Source organism: Aricia agestis, chromosome 15, assembly GCF_905147365.1.
Source record: "Aricia agestis chromosome 15, ilAriAges1.1, whole genome shotgun sequence".
Classification (NCBI taxonomy): domain Eukaryota; kingdom Metazoa; phylum Arthropoda; class Insecta; order Lepidoptera; family Lycaenidae; genus Aricia; species Aricia agestis.
Genome location: NC_056420.1, coordinates 2,621,061 through 2,644,528, shown reverse-complemented (window position 1 = coordinate 2,644,528; position 23,468 = coordinate 2,621,061). Strand labels below are relative to the sequence as shown.

At 37.0% G+C, this 23,468-nt stretch overlaps 1 protein-coding gene across 3 annotated transcripts in view; it reads right to left on the bottom strand.

Annotated features, from left to right (window-relative positions):
• Positions 1 to 23,468, bottom strand: part of LOC121734084 (acetylcholine receptor subunit alpha-like 1) — a 269,037-nt gene that overhangs the window by 194,599 nt on the left and 50,970 nt on the right. For 2 of the 3 annotated variants that reach the window (XM_042124497.1, XM_042124496.1), the window contains exon 2: positions 12,282 to 12,332. The exons of the other annotated variant lie outside the window; for it this stretch is intronic. The gene's annotated coding sequence lies outside the window, so the exon portion shown is untranslated. The remainder of the gene's footprint in view (positions 1 to 12,281; positions 12,333 to 23,468) is intronic. 3 annotated transcript variants of the gene reach the window in all.

The window sequence follows — 23,468 nt, the reverse complement described above, 5'->3', positions numbered from 1 at the left end:
TTTATATAGTCGCTGTTAAGCATTAATGTCCTAACCCACAATTTTTTTTGTAGTTAAATTTTGAATGCAGTCTTGTTCTAAATCATCTAATGAACATAACTGCATTCATAACTCAATACGTAATTTTTTGGTGGGTTAGTACACGAATGCTTAACAGCGTCCTTATAATGTATCTTGACTTTTTATATGATGTGTGTGGTGTATGAAAATAATAAACGCCAATTTGTCAATAAAATATGCCATACGCATACATTAAAGGATCGGAAACCGGTGTTGGGACATATAATTTGTATAGTAAAACACCTGAATGAAAATTAAAACCACACACACACATTCACGCATATTGATAAGGGTCAGTTCTCATTGTAACGTTTTCTTTTTAAATAAGATGCATTCATATTTGAAACAGGTACCCTAACAACACAGCATCGAGTTTATCAATTCAATGTGTATGTTCTCGTTGTATTTAACAGTGCATCATACTGTTAATTTATACAATCGTAACGCAACATCAGAACAACAGACCTAAAAAGGTCACAAAGTGCAATTCCTCTCAAATCAATTCAGAAAATAAATTGTCAAAACTGTCGAACTGACGAATGTCAAATTATTATATAGGTAAATTGTGAGAATTACTCGGCATAATATGAATTGCATGCAAAGTTATCATTTCGCGATTTAAAAAAATGAATCATAATAATAATTTTATGATCAAAATATGACTCTCCAAAGTGGCCATTTAATATCCGCAGTGCTGTGAAATTGTGTAGACCAGCTGTGTTCTTCATAAATTCAATATACACTACCTTTTCATCAAGTTTTACGTATCGCAAACTTTGCGAATTCACTACGACGATGATATAAACATGAGTATGTTTATTATTTTTACGGTTATACAAAGATAAACATTATAGTTACAGTCTGAATGGCTCGTATGTAATAGACAAGTTTACTGCTCATCGAGTCGGACGTAGCGTGTCTCCCTATCATTTTGCTCAGCACAAAATGCCCCAAACAAGATCGTATCCTTGAATATACATGTCGCTTTCATGCTGTGACTTGTCAAAAAAATTTATCGAGGTCCGGTTTTATCACATAATGTCTTTTTTTTTTATATATTTCCCACGTTTTACATGGGTTGACATGAAGCAAAAATATTAATGAAATTCCTATATCATGAGGGTCGTGTTTGATGCTTCTTCGTCTCTAGCCAGTTCAAGATTAAATCGCTGATTAGCGGGGCTAAAATAGTCGCATTGGACAATCATAATATGAATCATTTTCTTTAAAGCGGAAAATGTTCACCCTGCTTGCAATTCATGTTAAGTAATTCGTACTAATTCGACATTCGTCAGTTTGACAGTTTTGACAATTCATTTGCTAAATTGATTGAGAGGAATTGCTAAATGTGACCATTTTTGCTAAATGTGACCATTTTTGCTAAATGTGACCATTTTTGCTAAATGTGACCATTTTTGCTAAATGTGACCATTTTTGCTAAATGTGACCATTTTTGCTAAATGTGACCATTTTTGCTAAATGTGACCATTTTTAGCCCCGCTGATTTTTATGAAACACGATGTCGAGATACTATGAGAGCCGGGAAAGTTTGAAAGTTTGCCTGATAGAGGAATTTTTGCGTAAAAAAATATAATATTGGGGAAACTGTGTAATCGTTTGTCTCACTATTTTGCCTAAACTGCTAATCTACTGAATGTGTCTTATGTTTCACCACTTGCTGAAAAGTTCGCGATAGGCTATCTACAACTAGTCTGACAGATGAAGTATAAATTATCTGTCAGATAAGTTGTAGATAGCCTATCCGCCACTTATCAGAAAGTAGTGAAACAGCACCTTAATCATTAAGATTTAATTTATTAAAATCCGTACAAAATATAAAGTTGATTTTGAATAATAAATCCTAGGTGTGCTATGCGGAACGCGTCTCGTATTTTCATTTAAAACTTTTATCTTCTTGTTTTCACAGCGTTCGTTCACCTTTGTACAATCCCGGAGAATCTAGGATAAAATCAAAGAATACGCGAGCTGAAGACACAAATATTAAAATACTAAAGGACAAGAATACCTCGGATATTGCTTTGTAATCCGTAGCTCGCATTCGTGCTACTCCAGCGTAAATAACGTGCTTTTCTATATTCTAAAAGTATTATTCGGAATTATTCGATATATCGAGTAATATCGAATTATATCCGATTTCTCGGATCGGTCCGATGAACTCGGCTGAAAGTCAGCGGTGTGTGAAGTCCGTTGAAGCTAATGCGTAAAATCGGTTGCTTTGTGTCAATTATTGTGTCAATACGAGTATTCGACGAGTTGTGTCAATACTCGAATATTTACAGTGAATCGAAATATAATACATAAAATTATTGTCCATCAGCTTTCGGCAATTGGATTTTTATCATCGTAATATTAACTACAAGGGTTTCGTATCTCTGTTTACGCAACACCGGAACCGTGTTTTTTTTCGAAATAAAATTAATCTTAATACAAAATATTATTTCTCCTTAATCCAAAATAATTGTGTAACATTATTGTAAGTGTCCCGTAAATAAAAAAAAAGTAAAGCTTAGGCCAAACCTTTTGTATGCAAAACACACATATTTTGACAACTTGACGCTCCGCTTCGCAGTCCTGGCCTGGTCGCGTAGGTTTGGCCTAAGCTTTAAATAATGAGAGAATTTCATTCCATATTTTCGTTTGACAAGTCATGTGCTGTAAAGTAAGATCTTAGCTTCATTGTATATTTTATTACCTAGGTCATAATTAAAGGTCTAGATCATGATAATATTATTTTTACATGCCATATAATAATAAAATACAATAATTATGCTTATTAGCTTAACGTAATAACCCTCTGAAGTTTATTCGTAGTTTTTATGTCGAATGTGTCGAGAGTTCCGAATGTTCTTTGTATTTGTTCGACGAGACGTATGATTTGGATTTATCGGCTTATTTAGCGTTACAAGTTAGCGTCCGATATTTTCTATATACGTGGGAGAGCCATGCTTCGGCACGAGTGGGCCGGCTCGACCGGAGAAATACCACGTTCTCACAGAAAACCGGCGTGAAACAGCGCTTGTGCTGTGTTTCGCCGAGTGAGTGAGTTTACCGGAGGCCCAATTCCCTTCCCTATCCTCCCCTTTTCCCTTCCCTTCCCATCCCTACCCTCCCCTATTACCCTATTCCCTCTTAAAAGGCCGGCAACGCACCTGCAGCTCTTCTGATGCTACGAGTGTCCATGGGCGACGGAAGTTGCTTTCCATCAGGTGACCCGTTTGCTCGTTTGCCCCCTTATTACATAAAAAAAATCTATATCTAAGTTACAATAGTCCGGGTTCCCTAGAACATTTTTTTTCATTACTATCAAGCTAATTTTTTGTGAGTAACTACATTTTGATAAGACGAACAACAATTTTATCAGCGAAAAATCTTGAAAGTGGTAGCTAACAGAGAGAGAAAAGATTTCATACTTTGATTTGATGGTCCTAAAATGTGGATTGTTTTATTTGTATGACAATTTTACTTTTAAATACTAGAAATTAGCTTGATAGTAATAAAAAAAAATGTTCTAGGGAACCCGGACCACAATCGACACAGCGCTAGCTAATGTCAAATCCTCATCTTTGAATTTTACCTTTGCTGACTTACAGTATTCGAGTGAGAATGACTATAGCCTCGAAACACTGTTTCTACCAATCTTGTGTTAGTAGATAATGCATTTTTAAACTTGACTTTCATAATTTTATACAAGATTTATGCCAGCAATTTTCTTCGCGATAGCGCGCGTTAGCATGTGTAAATGACTTTTTTTATGAAATAAGGGGCAAACGGGCAAACGGGTCACCTGATGGAAAGCAACTTCCGTCGCCCATGGACACTCGCAGCATCAAAAGAGCCGCAGGTGCGTTGCCGTCCTTTTCAGAGGGAATAGGGTAATAGGGGAGGGTAGGGATGAGAAGGGAAGGGAATAGGGGAGGGTAGGGAAGGGAATAGGGTATGGGACTGGGCCTCCGGTAAACTCACTCACTCGGCGAAACACAGCGCAAGCGCTGTTTCACGCCGGTTTTCTGTGAGAACGTGGTATTTCTCAGGTCGAGCCGGCCTATTCGTGCCGAAGCATGGCTCTCCCACGTATGTAATATATGACGTAGGTATTATTATGAAGTCAGAACGGGTTGTCAAAACGCGCGTTGAGCGCTTCTCATGTGAACAAATCCTAAACGTAAGTATGTGTTTCGTGATGATTCAAATGATTCGCGGTACATTCGCGCTCATCAAACAATTCGTGTATTGAATGAAAATTTACACAAATTCCCGGTGTGTACATTCATTTGGTAAAGTGTCTACATTCCCGCCACTTCACCTTCCCATATAACCGAATGACGTCACTGCTACCTACACTCGAATACAAACCGTAATGCTGCGGTATAAGGTTGATATTTCTGTGGGGACATTTTGAATACATATGTGGGTGTCTCATTTTTGATGCTGGCAACATTTAGAACATTAAACGAAACGTGCGCGGGAAATCTTAATTAAAATGATGTTTCGCGATCAAGATGCATCAGCCATGTTTTATGCAGGTAACTCCACTCTGATTCATAAGGATTTCATTATAGAATGACATTTTTGAAACTTAGCTTTAGATGAAAATGTTATATAAGTATAATAATATGATACGCAACATAAATGACATGTTAGTGGTTACGTACGTTTTGGTATATCTATAGATAGTAAATAATATATAATATGCCAAAAAAGGGTCTTGTGGCATCTGATATTTTCTCCTAAACTCCGATTTTTAATTCAAGATCAAAAAAACTACTACAATATTGCCACTGCAATAAAATATTTGTGCAAGAGTATATTCCATTTTCCTAAAGAAAAAGGCTTAGTTAATTTTAATTATTAGTAATTTTAATCAGATGATTTAAATAAGTAACCTGAGTTATTTTATTTTACATAAATACAAAACGCCCTAATAAAATCTTATACATCGGTAATTTTTGGTAGTATACCTGGTATTTTACTGGTATCACTTCAGGTATTCATAACATTTGGGCAATAATTTACAGGCTAAAGTAACATACTTAATATAATTTAAATATACATGTAACTTATTTACAAAACAGCAGAAAAATTGTGTGTAGCTCGCTTTATGGTCGTTATCTTATCGCCGCCATTTTTTTCGGAAGATAGTGAAGAAGAATGAAAAATGCGTATGAAAAGTGATTTTATTTTAACCTTTCCGAATCTCTTTCCCATAATATTAAAATGATAAAATGATGTCTTATATGTTTTACAGCAGCATTTGTCCTATTCTGTAAACTATGTAAGTGCGAGAGGGATGAATGCTATTCAAACATAAAAGACGACCTATTTAGACTAAGATGTAAGAGTATCATCTGGGTTCTAGTAAAAACCATTAATATTTATATAAAAGCTTGTATCAATAAGGATTATTTGACGAAAACCTTGTTTAATCATTATGTTGACCAGTAATGCCAATAATAAATAAAGTAACATATTGCGAAAAGGTTGGCGAAACTTGAAATATTCACTTGACAATGACATAAGTCACTTTGACACCTTTGACAGTGACTTATCTGTAGTAGCTTTTTTGATCTTGAATTAAAAATCGGAGTTTAAATGCCACAAGATCTTTGTCATAATTCAATCTAAATGAAAACATAATATATGCCAATAAAGGCGGCGAAGTAAATTCACGGAGTCAAGTTCGGATTTTACATATTTTGTAAGTCCCAAACAGGGACTTTTAGTAATTTTTTCTAAAAATATAAAACTTCAGAGGTGTCAAGGGACACCCGAATGAAAAGAAGTTATTTTTCATGTTCAAAAAACCTGTATACATAATATACACTCAAAAAATATTAAAAAATACGCCTTCTATTGATACCCATGAATACTAACAACGCGTCGGTTTATTCTCAAAAAATGCCATATAGTTGACGCACAGGAATACTATCAATGCCCTCTGCCCCTACTATGCAGGTACTAATAAAAAAGTGTCTAAGTCAAATATCGTTCTGTCTAGCCTATCTAGCCTTTACCGAACGCGCGATAAGGAACTTCGTTCCAATAAATAATACTATAGATCCGCGCGATAAACTAATTTCGCTTAACAAAGTACCGAGCAACATCTAGTTGCTTACACGATCGTATTCTACGACGTCATATTATGGAAATGGCAACATTTTCACGTGTAAGCAAGAATATGTCCGTGGCAGTTCCGTGGAGCTATAAAAATTCAGCAGAACATAACTCGGAGCGCTGACAGTAGGGTGACTGATTGGATTTTTGTTTACATCCCTTACTACCGTTATTACTACAAAGTAAATAAAGTTATGTGTAGGGTTTTATTGACTATGCACGTCCACTGTGGTATAATTTGTATTTACAAATGTTTTTAGATCGTATAAGCAAAGATAAATTAACAATTTGATAAAATTAAAACAACACAATCAATGCTGGCGTTACAAAATAATATTATGGCCTGACAGATATAGCGAAAGCGCAGCTAAAAGGTAGTATAATAGAACTATTAGTAAAAGTTTAATTATAATACGCTATTCGAATATGATACTGTATATATTATTATATTACACCTGCAAATCAGAGGCTCTACGTTGCGGCAGTATAGATGTACTTGCCTTAAAATTGGCAAACATGTAGACAAATATAATGCACTTATACTTAAATCTCAAAATTTTTCGAGTAATTTCAGCAAATTCGCATGTACGTCCGACCACAGCACGGTCAAAATATTTCGGACGCGAAATAGATTTTAACTTGAATAAAACCAATGCAAACTCTTAATTCTTGAAACGCTGCCAAGTTTCAAAACTAGTTAAATTCTGTTCAAAGCGATTGCACTCATTGTTACCTCCCTAGAGTTCGTGGCTTAGAAAACTACGATTTTACAAATAAAGCCGGCCTACTACAAAAATAACAACTAATAGCTATTTAGCAGCCAAAATTCGGTATGCCTTCTTAAAAGACTTCTGTTGATGCGAGTGTCCATGGGTGACGATAGTTGCTTTCCATTAGGTGACCCATTTACCTCTTTACCCCTTAATTTTATATAAAAATCAAACTGCAAATCTAGTTACTTCAACGGAGCTATCACGCGTATAGCATCACATTAACAATACAATAAAATAAAATAAACAATAAAATCATCTCATAAATCGATTGAAATAATAATTTTCACAAAAAAAAACCGACGGCAAATAGTATTTCCTTATCGTGAGTGATGGGACCATCAGTGAAATAACTTCTATCCAATACAAAAGAATCATCAAAATCGCTTCACAAACGGTGACATCATTCGCAAACAAACAAAAAAAAATTACATACGGTCGAATTGAGAAATCTTCTTTTTTAAGTTGGTTAAAAATAGGCATAGAAATCGCTGGAGAGCTCTATTCACAAACTTAATTCTTATTACACGTAATAGCCTAGTTGTCGGTTGAATTAACTCGGTTTAAACTGACCGTTAGTTCCGATATTTTAATTAGATGAAGTGAACATACAAACTTCAACAAAGAAATTTTGAAATTCCTTTCATTATTATAAGTAAATTTGAAAACTCAAGAAAAAAGAATAGGTATTGTAAGTTAACAATAATAATGGTGCTAATACATACGAAATGGCATAGTTTTACTTTGAGTCCCAGGAAAGGACACAGGATACATTTTATTCCAAAAAAAATGTACAATTCTAGCGCAATATACGAACTTCTGCACAAAGCAGTTGCGGGCCTCAACTGCAACCTTTTTTTAACATGGGGAAATGCTTTACGCTTTCCCGAAAAATTGAGGATATCGGCCGGATTATGTGGGACTCCTGCGTAGTTCTACCCACTAAAATCCCATGGTGCTCCTCTCATCGCTTAAGGTAGAGTTGTGGGTACGAACTACCGCAACGAGAACCTACCGCAAGTCTACCAGCGATCACATCTACATTTTTCAGACCCGACACCACCCCGCTACTCGGGGGACCGGGATGCGCAGGAACACCTTGCGCATCTAGGCTCTCTCTCTAGATCAACTGCGACCCTAGGATGGCCACAGTAGATATGCGTAAATATAGAGAAGCTGTGGAGATAAACTGAAGGTACCGTCTTTGTCGCGGCTAGCCGCAGCCGATAAAACATCAAAAGGTCGCTGGTGTAATAGTAATTCGAGGGACGCAGTTTTGTAAATTTATCCATACTTATATTTTTAAAGCAAAAGTCTGTCTGTCGGTCTGGTACTCGTCAGCCGTCACGCTCCAACCGCTGAACCGATTTTTGCTTAAATTTTTGTAGGGAGATACATTGAGTCCCGGGAAAGGACACAGGATACAGTTTATCCCGGTTTCAGCAAAACGAATTATGGCGCAACGTATTTTACGGGCGTTATCTAGAACTCAGTCAAAGTCAATAAGTCTTATTCTATCTCATCTCATTGGACGAATTTATTCTTAGAAGAAGCAAGTGAATCTAAATTGAGGACGGAAACTATGACGGTGAACAAAACAAGTGACAAATATTATGAAACACGTTTAACACAAACACAGTTGCGGCATAATAACACCCGTAAGGTTTTTTGTGAATAATATTCAAGCATTCGGGACAAACTTCATTTGGTATGGAATATTCTGCATATAAATCGTAGTTTAGTATGTTTTTCCTTGGGAATCAGAAATTGTGTAGTTTATTATTTTATTCTATTTTCGAAATGAAATTCCATAAACCTATTTGGTCCAGTCAACTTAGGCTTAAATTAGGTAAGAATCTCGGAATTCGAGATACCCAGCTGTAAGTCTGTAAATATAATATAATCTAAATTTATGTTGTCTCAAAACCTACATAGGGTGTGCGCAACTATTAAATTTCAAGGTCAAAAGCCACAAAAATCTTTTTTGTGCGCTTTTTTGTCAATATTTTATTTCCTACGGGTTTTTTGCTATTTGTATTTATGACCATATACTAATTGTAGAGTACAAAATTCTCTACAATTTTTGTTTAATTTTTTTGTATACGGTGAACCGTTTTCTTGATAGAGGGCGGACAGAGCGCGGTTACAGTATCACTTCAGGTTAACCGGTGCCTTCGGTCGAAAACGCGTCATATATGGCGCGTTTTCGACCGGAGTAAAAAATTTTTAGACAAAAGTTGTAGAGAATTTTGTATTCTACAATATTGATAATTAATACAAATAGCAAAAAACCCATAGGAAGTGAAATATCCAAAAAAAGCTACCGCAACAAATTTTTGTGACCTTTGACATTGCGCACACCCTAGACGATATTATGTAGGTTTTGAGACAACATTTAGAGTGCCAATATACAAATATTTACAGTCTTCAGCGGGGTATCTCGAATTCCGAGGTGGACTTACTATACCGTACTGATTGTACTAATTATATAATTTGAAAAAAAAAAATTATTAATAACAATGTAAAATTATTTTTTTCAAATTATTGTATCGAGTTGTGAGCTGTTGTAAAAATTTGTTTGTTTTTTTTTTGCTTAAATTAAGACTGGTAAAATTATTTGAAATAAAAAAAAATTAAGTATAATCAGATGTATTAGCTAGATGAAAAAGTAGGTAATTTATAAGGGTTTCTTCAAATTATAAGGGAAAAACTGAGCAATTACCCTAATGTTTTTTTTTTTTAATGAAATAAGGGGGCAAACGAGCAAACGGGTCACCTGATGGAAAGCAACTTCCGTCGCCCATGGACACTCGCAGCATCAGAAGAGCCGCATGTGCGTTGCCGGCCTTTTAAGAGGGAATAGGGTAATAGGGGAGGGTAGGGAAGGGAAGGGAATAGGGGAGGGTAGGAAAGGGAATAGGGTAGAGGATTGGGCCTCCGGTAAACTCACTCACTCGGCGAAACACAGCGCAAGCGCTGTTTCACGCCGGTTTTCTGTGAGAACGTGGTATTTCTCCGGTCGAGCCGGCCCATTCGTGCCGAAGCATGGCTCTCCCACGTATACTAGTAATCCACTTACGTATTCAATTAACCTACAAAAATAGTTATTAATGCAGTCTTGTTCTTGATAAAGGAACTCTATTTTATCAAGAACAAGATTGCATTAATAACTATTTTTTATGAGTGTACACTTAAATGCTTAACAGGTAGCAGGTATAATATTATCGTCGTTCTATTATAGCTCGTAGCTAACAATTTTTGGTAAAATTTGATTTTGATGCAAAAAGCTAAAAAATAGTATTTGTAATTATAACCTGTAAACGTCTCGAGCTAAAAAACAACTTTTAATGACGTCTTGATAAGAGTATTGCTACTATAAAAAAAAAAATTGATAGTTTGCACATACATTACATCGCATTTACACCGACGCGCGACGTTATGTGATAATATTTCTTTTTGATTGTGGAGTATAAATTATGATAAATAAAGACATTTTTCCGTTAGATAAAACAGAAACAACCTTGCTCTGACCAAGAGCCAAGGGCAATCGGGTGTCATAACATGTTATAAAGCTTTGCCCTTCAAAGTATTAAATTAAGACCTTTGATATTTAAGCTCCCTAGTGAGTAATTATTGCAAGAGCAAAATAATTAGCCAATTATTTTTCGACTCAAAAAAAAGAGCTTAGAGAGTCTCAATGGAAAACATATGGTTTTAATGTTGGCATAATAATTATTTATTTTGGAAAAAAATTAACTGTATGTTAGTTAAAAGCAGTTCATTTAGATATAATATCTAACTATGCTGACAATATTATCGTAACTTAAAAGTTAAATTACTTTAAACGCCAAAATCGCGAGTAACATAATCACTAGTCTAGTATATCCCATAACCTGTACATTTTTAACCGACTTCCAAAAAGGAGGAGGTTATATGTTCGGCTGTGGAGTTTTTTTTTTTAATTTTTTATTTTTTTTGTGGTACACTTTACGGAAAAACTATCACGCCTGTTGATTTGTGCTTTAACCCTAGTCCATCCCCAAGCGGCAGCCGGCTGCGGCATAACAATTGAAAATCTATTCTGTCTGCGATACTCACGATGGAGGTGCTACCTAGTAATTATTTATATGTAGATGTGTTATCATCAGTCACTCAAGGTTTTTTATATGTAGATTGTAGATGTGTCATCATCAGTCAGTCAAGGTGTGCAACGTGAGTCGCGAGCCCTCAAAACTCGACTTTTCGCTAGTTTTATTAAAGACTTTCTTAAACCAATAGATAGAGAAAAAGCACCTGAAACCGAAATCTGGATCATTATTAACGCATTACCAGCAAAAACACGTAGACAACAAAAAATACAATTAATCCTCCAATTCCAAAACAAAAGATAAAAGCCTGAGGATACAATACAGCCCTTCGAATTAATCAAGGCACGACCGACCCTAACGACAGCACGAACGGAAAATATAACTATGAACTTAGTTACAAAGTTTCTAAGTGATACAATAGAACTTCAGATGATATAGACGTACACAAAAGTTTTTTACGTGAAACGTTTCCCAATAAAGCTTTATTTAAACTCCAACGAACTCTGTAATTTCGTATCGTAATAATTGTGGAAATGAAAAAAGAAATTTCCAATAGTACTTCTAACTAATTCCGGGACATTTAATGATGATTAAACTTCAATTTAATGAAGAGTTTGACAAATAATGGGGCATATCTTTTTTTTATGAAATAAGGCGGCAAACGAGCAAACGGGTCACCAGATGGAAAGCAACTTCCGTCGCCCATGGACACTCGCAGCATCAGAAGAGCTGCAGGTGCGTTCCGGCCTTTTAAGAGGGAATAGGGTAGGGGATTGGGCCTCCGGTAGACTCACTCAGGGCGTTTGTGCACTACACGGAATTTTACCGTCCGGCGTTCATATCTTTAACGTATGCCATATAAATAAGGTAGGAAATCGAGATGCCGCGCCGCGCCGGATGGTAAAATTCCGTGTAGTGCACAAACGCCCTCGCTTGGCGAAACACAGCGCTAGCGCTGTTTCACGCCGGTTTTCTGTGAGAACGTGGTATTTCTCCGGTCGAGCCGGCCCATTCGTGCCGAAGCATGGCTCTCCCACGTATTATGTCAAAATCTTCATTTAATTACAGTTATGTAATTAATATTTTTATTATTATATCTTTGAGTCCGTCTGTCACTCTAGGCATAAAAACAAATTAGCTATTTTCCTATTTCCACTGTCAGTATAGCGACGACATTATTAAACAACTTACAATAAAGATAATGGTAATAATTTAAAATATAATTGCCTACCAGTAAGACATGGGTCCTCCTTGGTTGTGTCATCGACTGATCGAGACTTACCTGAAAATAAAACAAATAATTAAACATTTATAAAAGACGAGCTTTTGCCCGCGGCTTCGCTCGCGTTAAGCAGTATTATTATATACAAACTTTCATCCCCTATTTGAACCCCTTGGGGTTAGAATATATCAAAATCCTTTCTTAGCGGATGCCTTCCAAATTTCAGCCCAATTCGTCCAGTGGTTTGAGCTGTGGGTTGATAGATCACTATGTCCATCAGTCAGTCACCTTTGAGTTTTACATATATAGACTAGCTGTCCCGGTAAACGTTGTTTTGCCATAAAATGATTTTCCCTGATTTCCTGCTTTTCTCTTGAAGTTTTTTCTGATTTTTTTTCCGTAGACCTCATGGAGCTCAAGACCTTTCCAACGAACGCAAAACCGTGGAAATCGGTTAGTACGTTCTGGAGTTATAGCGTCAGGAAGGAAAACCCGACTTATTTTTATATATTAGATAATTTACGTGCATTATTTTCACGTTAACTTTTTTTGCGCCGAAGTTAGTTAATCGCTTGCAAACCGTACATTTTTCTGGCATAAAACGTATCCTATATCCTTTCCCGGGTCACAATGGATTTGGACGTGAAGAGGTAACAGACAGACAAACTTTCACATTTATATTATTAGTTACATTAATTAGAATACATTAAAGCCAAAAGCTATTAATAGATGCAGTTAGTTTTAATCAATGCACTACTTTTCATTTTAAAACTCCATTCTACGTGCAACGGCCCGCGCCTCTTACTGCGGCCTTTCGCAGGTTTTTCGATTTGACCCCGATTCGCCCCACGTCATATTTCCACGGAGATAACCTTAACGACGTAACATTCATCGTTATCATGTTTTGGATTATGAATATCTGGCGTATGTGCGAAAAGACTTTAGAATGTTTGTTTTTTGGTAAAATATGGTAATATACGTGGGAGAGCCATGCTTCGGCACGAATGGGCCGGCTCGACCGGAGAAATACCACGTTCTCACAGAAAACCGGTGTGAAACAGCGCTTGCGCTGTGTTTCGCCGAGTGAGTGAGTTTACCGGAGGTCCAATCCCCTACCCTATTCCCTTTCCTACCCTCCCCTATTCCCTTCCCTTCCCATCCCTACCCTACCTTATTCCCTTCCCTTCCCATCCCTACCCTCCCCTATTACCCTATTCCCTCTTCAAAGGCCGGCAACGCACCTGCAGCTCTTCTGATGCTGCGAGTGTCCATGGGCGACGGAAGTTGCTTTCCATCAGGTGACCCGTTTGCTCGTTTGCTCCCTTATTTCATAAAAAAAAAATTGTTGCGAAAATAGTGTAGTTTAATAATTAATAGTAACATATTTATAAATTAAAGATTTATGGTCCCCATACAAAAAAAAAATTGCCGTATTTTGCTCTATAAGGCTGCGTTTACACCAGAGGTACGAGGACTGTGTTTTTGAGAACCAATAGAATCGCTTTATTGACGTGAGCTTGCCACGAAATCGCTCATGTCGATCGATGATCGATCTTAACGATGATCGATCTTAACGATGATCGATCTTAAAAACACATTCCTCGCAACACGTCGTATCTGGTGGAAACGCAGCCTTACAATAAAAATAATGGTAATATATGTATGGAACCCTTCTTGCGCGAGTCCAACTCGCAACGATTAATTTTGTTATGAGAGACTAAATTTCTTAACAACCTAAAAATTAACAATCGTACAAATTTCACTTAATCAGAGACTAAACCGATCAAAACCCGTAATCAATGCGTAATCAATGATATTTTAAAACAGAACAAACACGTGCAGAATTTTACTATACAATTTCACCATCCGTACTAATATTATAAATGCGAAAGTATATCTGTCTCTCTGTCTACTCTTCACGACCAAACAGCTAATCCTATTTTGCTGAGGTATGGAGATACTTTGAGTCCCAACTCCCAAGATAGGACATAGGATACTTTTATCTCGAAAAATGTACAGTTCCCGTGCGATATCCGATTTTGGTGCAACGGAATTGCGGGCGTCATCAGCGGGGCTAAAATAGTCACATTTAGCCAATTCCTCTCAGTCAATATGATACTTTTTATTTCGGAAAATGTATGTTTCCCGTGCGATATCCGATTTTGGCGCAACGGAATTGCGCGCGTGATCAGCGGGGCTAAAATGGTCACATTTAACGATTCCTCTCAATCAATTCAGCAAATGAATTGTCAAAACTGTCAAAGTGATGAATGTCAAGTAAGTACGAATTACTAGACATGAATTGCAAGCAGAGTGACCAGTTGGCGTTGCGTTCGTTGACTTGAATTATTGAATGCGCCAATACGAAAGTTGAATGCAAGAAGATAACGAAAATTGTAGACGAAAGCGCATAATGTGGAGACTGGACACAGGTCGATTAAAAAAAAAAAGAATCATATTATGATTCATTATATGATTCTCCAAAGCGACCATTTTAGCCCCGCTGGTTTCGCCATATTTTCATTATATCACCACATCGTTTCACCATTTCCATTTCGCTATACAATCGGAACACGCAATAATGGAACTAAACGATTGTTCTCAGTGACAGCGGCCAATATTCACCATATTCCGCTCCTAATAATTTAGATCAAAGCTTAAGCCGGGCTCACACGATCGGGTAAATAATTGAAGTGTGCCAATGAAAGGTTATTGTAGTTTATTGAAAATGTGTAATGGGATTATGAACCCGTATCGGTTTTGTTTTAACAGTGAATGATATTATTGTGATGGAATATAATAAGGTTAGAACGATATTATTATTTAACATGCACATTTAACATGGCGAAGTGTGTGCGCAGTGCAGTTACTCTTCGTTAATCTTTATTCCTCATTGCCCAGTGGGACCGACATACTGGCTTTATTTTTTTATTTTTTTATAATGTAATAAGGGGGCAAACGAGCAAACGCGTCACCTGATGGAAAGCAACTTCCGTCGCCCATGGACACTCGCAGCATCAGAAGAGCTGCAGGTGCGTTGCCGGCCTTTTAAGAGGGAATAGGGTAATAGGGGAGGGTAGGGATGGGAAGGGAAGGGAATAGGGAAGGGTAGGGAAGGGAATAGGGTAAGGGATTGGGCCTCCGGTAAACTCACTCACTCGGCGAAACACAGCGCAAGCGCTGTTTCACGCCGGTTTTCTGTGAGAACGTGGTATTTCTCCGGTCGAGCCGGCCCATTCGTGCTGAAGCATGGCTCTCCCACGTATAAAGATCGGCTAGAGATCGTTGGATCGTATCCAACGAAGGGCCGCTTGGATTATTGACTGCCATAGTGTTTCAAACAAGCTGGACCCCTTGGAATTACGCTGAGATCTGGATGGTCTGTGGAATTGTTCGGAATCAAACCTCCTGCAACTTTTTGCCATCGCTCCAATCGAAAAATATACCATCCTCATCGGCAAATCGAAATCGAATTCCCTACCTCCGGTTAAACTACTGGATCACGAAAGCTTTAGGTAAGAATTCATAAAATAGGAATGCAAAATAAGAAACGTAATATTAAGTCGGTTAAAAATAAACACTGTTCAGTGTGCACGCAGCTTTAGTTGCGGTATTGGCAGCACTGACAATAAATTACTTGTAAACTGTAGAAACGATTATCACTGAATCACTACCAATGTGCACGGAACATTTATCCCGGAATGTCGTCTGCAGCGGGCTTCACGGGAAATACTTTTTAAGGAAAATACTTTAATTCACCGTAACCGAAGGAAAATACTTTAATTCACCGTAACCGAAATCGAAATGTTTTATTCCTTATGAATTTACAGTATTTTAAAGCTCTTTGTAATTTAAATGTATAAGGTTTTATGATTTGAATTAAATTGAAAGTTATGATAAAATAGAAATGGTATTTTGTTAAAAGTTTTTGTATTGTTTAAAAACTTACAAAAACTATAATATAGTTTATTTAAACCAGATTTTATGCAAATATTAAAGAGATATGGCTGCTAACATTAATATTTATAGTAACAATACAAAAACTTTTAACAAAATACCATTTCTATTTTTAGAAAATTAAAAGTATGATATACTTATATAATATTAGCTGCCCGGTGAACTTCGTGTCACTTAAAAACCTTCCCTGGACTTCTACGAATATTTAAGACTAAAATTAGCCCAATCCGTTCAGCCGTTCTCGAGTTTTGCGCTTAGCAACATATTCAGCGACTCATTTTTATATTATAGATTAGTATTACATATTTATACTATGCATACAATGGTGTGTATGTTCGTTTCTCTGTATGTTCATGTTTAAGGAGTGAGCACACTGAGACCCCGGCACGGCCCGTGCCGGGGCTCATCGCAAAAATCCGCCTCCATACAATTTGTATGGAAGCGGATGCGCGTATCGCACACTGTGTCGGGGCGCAGCGGATTTCCGCTTCCATACAAATTGTATGGAGGCGGATTTTTGCGATGAGCCCCGGCACGGCCCGTCTCAGTGTGCTCACTCCTTTAAACTACTTAAATAAACGCTGAACTGGGAAAGGACATAAGGTCTTATTGCGACAAAATAAGATAATAAGGTGAGGTCTGATCTTATCATTTAAAAATTACCATCTTACTAATAAAATTTCTTACACAGCAAACAACTATAATACAAGTTCTGATTGTCTAAGTGTCTAAACACACCCTGCCGAAGTTCCGCGGCGGAAATTCTGCATGACTACGTCAACAATGTCAAACGCATACAATACAACGCGACGGAATTTCGGCACGGTGGGTCATCGGTAATTTAAAATACATTGCAGGCGGAATCAAGCCGAACTTCCGCCGCGTAAATTCGGCATGTTTTTAGACACGTCTTAGTGTAGCACATAACTAAGAAATTCGATCAAACTGCATCGGAAAACTCACATAACTAAGAAACTGGACCTATACTTGTTATACGCCACGTAGCTTTATTAGTAAGAGGGTTATACAAAATTATCTTCAATGGAATAATTATTTCCGGTCCGTTAGGGATATTTTAAGTCTCTTTCAAAAGTTTTACAGCAATTTTACTCCATGACGCTACATTTTAGTACTCGTTAAATGCAAGGAGCCCTAAAATACCGCCATGAAAGATAAGAACATTAGCCATAAAGTGATATCTTGGCGGCCATAGCTGTTGTTTATTTTATGTGCATAGTACGCTGAATTTATTGGGCCTTGAAAAATGATACACTTAGATGTTTCCTCCGGCTTTATAGTCTGTCGCTAAAAGTTTATGAGTTTTGTAAAGCAACAGATGACTTGTCTTTTTGGTTTTGCAGGTTAAAAATAGAGAGTGATCAAAAATTAAAATAAAATGCCACCTAGGTTATAGGTTTCATTTTCTATCAGAATTGGTCTAGCAACCCATGCCGCCGCGGCTTTGTAGTGGTGTAGAGGAAAATGAAATCAGATGACAACTGATAATCTCGTGATAACGGAATCAAGAGTGGTCTAAGTCACAATTTAGCATCATCGGCTCACTTAGTGTGTGACTATTTTTGAGGCCGCCTTTTAAAATTTTATTATTTATAAAAACTGGTCTTAACTTTTATTTTTTTTAATTCATATTTATAAAAACTGATGTGACATTTCAAAAAACGTCAATCACATATAAGATTGTATAAAAAAATGTTCTGGAATCGCAATCGCATCCGAAAACTGATGACAAACGAGACATAAATAAACTTAGCCAAAAAAAATATAAAAACAGCAATACGCTATTTTCTCACATTTCATAAAATTAAAAATTCACCCCGTGTTTAAAAAAATCACTCGTTTCGAAAATATTCAGCCTTGGCCCAGATGGCGTTTGAGAGTCTCTCGCGGTCGAGTGGCTCTCGATGGTCCAACACGATAATCGATTGAAAAATCGCTGCTCACCTGACATAAGCCGCGTCGAGATTACAGGAAGTGTTGATAGGCATCAAGCTCATTTGATAAGGTTGACGTAAAGACACGTTTTTGACAGGATATTCAACGAGTGTTTATTGGCATCAAGCTTATAATTTTGGAAGGTTGACATAAGGACACGTTTTTTGACAGGTGTTTGATAATATTCAGCAGTCAAGATTCCAGAAAGTGTTGATTGGCATCAAGCTCGTAATTTGACAAGATTGATATAAATATGTTTTTTGACTGGTGTTTGATATTTAGCAGTTAAGATTACAGGAAGTGTTGATAGGCATAAAGCTCATAATTTGTGGACGTAACAAGGACACGTTTTTTGACAGGATATTCAGCGGCTAAGATTTTAGAAGGTGTTGATTGATCAAACTCAAAAGATATTAATGACATAAATGAGAGTTTTCGACACTAAATTTGCCACTAGGTAGAGCTCTGTAGCCGTAAGTTCTTTCGTGTTTTTTTATGTCCAATTGACAAATAATGGCTGTATCGTGACAAAATATGACAGCTGACACGAGAGACTCTACTGCTACTTAGCTCCACCTAGTGGCAAATAAATATATCTAAAACCCTTAATGTGACGAGTTTCTAATACGATTATGTTTTGTGCCCGGTTTGTCGCGAATTTTTGTCAGGAGTTCTCATCTTTTCAACGGGCTGCTTTACGTTTTGACGTTTACTATTATGAAAATCCTCAGAACCCTTGTCAAGATCTTTAGAAACCGGATGTAAAGGTCTCTCCACGTTGAACCATCCTGTATAGCAATGGTTCCCAAACTTATTTTGTCTATCGTCCACTTTAAGAACAAATTATATTTTAGCGCCCCCATAGTTTCAATTTAAAATACATCCTGATGAAATAAATCACTCGCCAAGCCTCTACACAACACCTCCATTTTTTTCCGGGTCCCACACTGCCCCGCTTCAGACCTTCAGCGCCCACAAGGGGGCGTTATCGCCCACTTTGGGAAATGCTGCTGTATAGCATGCGCATTGCGCAATACTCAACGTCTGTCATGATTGTAAATTGAGTTTTATGCCTATGCATATCGTATGCACAGGCAGATAATATATGAAAGCGAAAAACAGAAGAGTTAGTAAATGCTTGTCTATAAATTATGCTTCAAGGGTTAAGAAGGTCACAAAGCGTTCGAGTTTCATTCTGTAAAAATCCGAACAGAATTCCAGAACTACGCAACAAAAAATAATTAAAAATTCTTCGCAAACTTATTTTACTGTTATATAAAACGTAGATTAACCTCTTAAAGCCTTGTTCCTTAAATTTTAAACGGAATAAAGTATTAAATAACGACTAATAAAGGTTTTTATGGGTTTTATGGACAATTTAACTTTTTATCATTACGGTGAACTGAGAATATTAAGTTGATTGCTTTTCCTTTATTAAAATCCCTTTTGCAATTGGGACAAGGTTAATGTTTGGTTGATGAGCACTGGGACATTATGGTGGACCCGCAGCCCAGCGGAATGGGATTTTGTACAGACAGCAAAACAGTCGATGGGTTTTTAATTGAATCTGTGAATTTAATTCTTGTTTTGAATCCGTATTCTACAATAAAGTATATTGATTTTGGCTAAGTACATGCGTATATTTGACTTCTTTGATTGCATAATAATGTAAATATATCTGTGTATATTATATCTGTGTATATTATACCTGTGTATATTGAAATTTGCCCGCAACTTTGTTGTGCAGAAAAAGTTGCGATCTTGGCTACATAATATTTTAAGGATGTAGGATAGATTTTTCCAAAATATTTGTATACTAGCGACCCGCCCCGGCTTCGCATGGGTATAAGATATATAGCCTATGTCACACACTGAAAAAATGATTAAAATTTAAAATCGATTCAGTAGTTTTGATTTATATTCATTAGTACCCGTGGCCCGCAATAATGGCCGGTACCGCCGCGTGGGTAAAATCTCGTAGGGGCCTGCGTTTGCAATGTAAGCGGAAAAAATGTAATCATTTACAACATCACATTAGAAACCCCAACAATAACAGTATTTCTCCACTATTTATTGATTGTTATTATACTTATAAACCTTCCTCTTTAATCACTCTATCTATTAAAGAAAACCGCATCAAAATCCATTGCGTAGTTTTAAAGATTAAAGGGAACAAAGGGATATGAGGGAGAAAAAGCGGCTTTGTTTTATACCATGTAGTGATAAATCTACTTTATACTCAACTCAAAGTATTCTGCAGCTTAAGCGTGAAGAGATAACAGATTACGCGTTATAATATTAAAATGTAACGCAACATAACCTCAACGTAGCAGTCGAAATTTTATCATAGTGTGAACATTATCTATAAGTGAAAAGGCGTGTAGGAAATATAGCTATAAATAATATGCCGAGGCGAGCCGCCTCTCAAGCACGTACCGCGCCGACAAAGACGCTCTTTTAGCTGACTCGTTATCATTTTTAGAGATTCGTATTTTTGATAAGATCTTCGTATATAATAATAATAGCTCCCGCACCGGTTTTCGGTGACGGTGGCCGGTTTCGTTGAAACCAGACCAGCTACGCAGGAGTAATTTTATAGGGCCCAAGTGTGTGCGCAGTACACAAGAGCACTCTCTATTCCTTAACTCTCATAACCCAGTGGGACGGAAGACCGACACGACTGGCGAGAGATCAGGCACAGGACCGACTCTTTACATGCCCATCCGACGCATGGATCATCTTACTTAGTTAATCAGGTGATCAGCCTGCATTGTCCTAACCAAACTTGGAAATAACATGTTTCCAACGTGGGAGTCGAACCCACGACCTCCGAGTCAAGAGCCACGCTATATACCACTAGACCACGGCGGCGTATATATACGACATCGAAATATAATTTTATAGAACGATAACTCTCGTTGGCCCACTCGAATATGACTCCAGTTTCTGTCACGAAAAAGTAGGTAAATTAAATTTTATGATAAAATATTATTCATTCAATTAAGTGACCGACCCCAACGAAAATGAAAACCTACATATTATTATCACACGTGCCTATTTGTGCACTTCTTGAAACAATTTTTGGTTCAGTTTCCAGTAGTATTTGTTATTCATAGTACCTATATATAAAAATGGATTTTCAATTGTGTTAGTAACACTATAATTCGATAACGGCTGGACCGATTTGGCTAATTTTAATCTTAAAATGATCGTGGAAGTCGAGGGAAGGTTTGTAAGTGACACAAAATCCACAGGGACATCTAGTTAGACATATAAACCTTTAAGAAGGGAACAATTTAAAAAAAATCTATATTCCTGTTGAAGTCAGTATAGTCAACAATATACAGATAGACCTACTATCTCATATAAAACCTTACAGTGTATTAAATATTAATAACAACAAAAATTTCAAAGTAACAACGTCATGTGAGGAACATCGACTAATCGAAAAAACTATTACATTTTCGTCAATAAACCTCTTAACAGTACAAATCGAATACATATTTCGATTACGACTTCAAAGTGACTAAAGCAAAGGAAACATTTTCCTCAGGTTTCCCTCCGTTATGAAATTTGAAGAAAATAGAGAAATAGAGAGCAAAATGTGATTGTACGTAAAGATCGACGATTGTTACATTTTCAATAAATTCATAGTTATTATTTAAAGCAATTACAATTACTGTGTCTTGTTCGTTCTTTGTGCCGTTATTTTTAACTGTTACTTTGCTTTTTAAACTTTTGTTACAGGTTAAAAATGCTAACAATATTATAAATAATAATGCATTTTTTATTTTGCATACACGATTCACAAGAGAAAATCGATATGCCATTCATGGCATTTTATAGTTTTTATCTAATAGCTGCTTTACATTATTCTAATCCAGAAGTCAATTCCAGTGGCCGTTTACATTATTACAGTAGCAATCCAGCGCTAGATTACTGGATTGGAATAATGTAAGGCGGTCATTGTGTAAAGGTCGATCTGATATAATATTGTCTTGTCATTTGACAAGAAGTCAGTTGAGTGCATTGCCCTTACCTAAAAACTAAACTTTGTTGCTTTTACCTCGTGAATCGAACCCAATATCTCCTTATCAAAGGCTAACCACTCAACCACGGAGGCGTTGAAATCAACGTCCTGTGTATTCTTACTAATATTATATATCAGAAAGTGTGTCTATATATTACCTCTTCACGCCCAAACCGCTGAACGGATTTTGCTGAAAGGTATGGAAATACTTTGAGTCCCGGGTAAGGATAATAGGATACTTTTTGTCCCGGAAATGTGTACGGTTCCTGCACGATAAATGAGTTTTGGGGCAGTCATCGATAACGTTATACAAAATATATAACGTTTTGCGTATTCATGTGCACGCCATTAGACGTGTTTGACTTCCAAATCACATGCCTAAACCAATACAGTACAATTAGGCCTCTACAGGGAGTCCATTTATGAACCTTACTGCTACAGGAATACGGTCGAAATGCGATAACACATTATTAGTATTCAATGAATATTTGTCTCCAGGTAATGTAATTTTCTTGATTCCCTGTGCAGGTAGATCAATCATTGTTTAGTCATTATCGGAAAAGCTGGAAATAGACTCGACTAAGATGCAAATGGTGGTTTTGTATTACATCCATATCCATAGTTACTAATTATTATAAAATATGCGAAAGTCCGTTTGTTTGTTACCTCTTCACATCTAAACCGCTAAACCGATTTTGCTGGCATTTGGTATGAAGATACTCTGAGTCCCGGGGAAGGACATAGGATATACTTTTGTCCTGAGAAAAGGTACGGTTCCCGCGCCATAAACGATATTCGGCACAACGGATAGCTGTATAGAATAGTATTCAATTTCTAATGGTTGATTCAGACCGCAAAGCGACGCGTAGCTATGCATTTCTAGATTTATATGGATTTGACAGATTCGAAAGACGTCTCACGCAAATGAAATCTGTCAATTCCATACAAATTTACGCCTCGCCTCGACTAGTCGCGTTGCGGTCTGAATTGACCCTTATGTCGGCACTACATATAGGCGAACGCGTTGGCCGACGCGCTGGCCGGCGCGCTGGCCCTATGTGTAGAACGGGCGTTCGCGCGTTGGCGGTAGGTATTTCGCCCGTTCTACACATTGGGCCAGCGCGCCGGCCAACGCTTAGGCCAACGCGTTTGCCTATATGTAGTGCCGACATAAGAGCGTCAAAACAACTATTGTGCACATTTTTTTCTAATTTGAACCTGAATACATCGCAAAAGTATATTGTGTCCATATATAG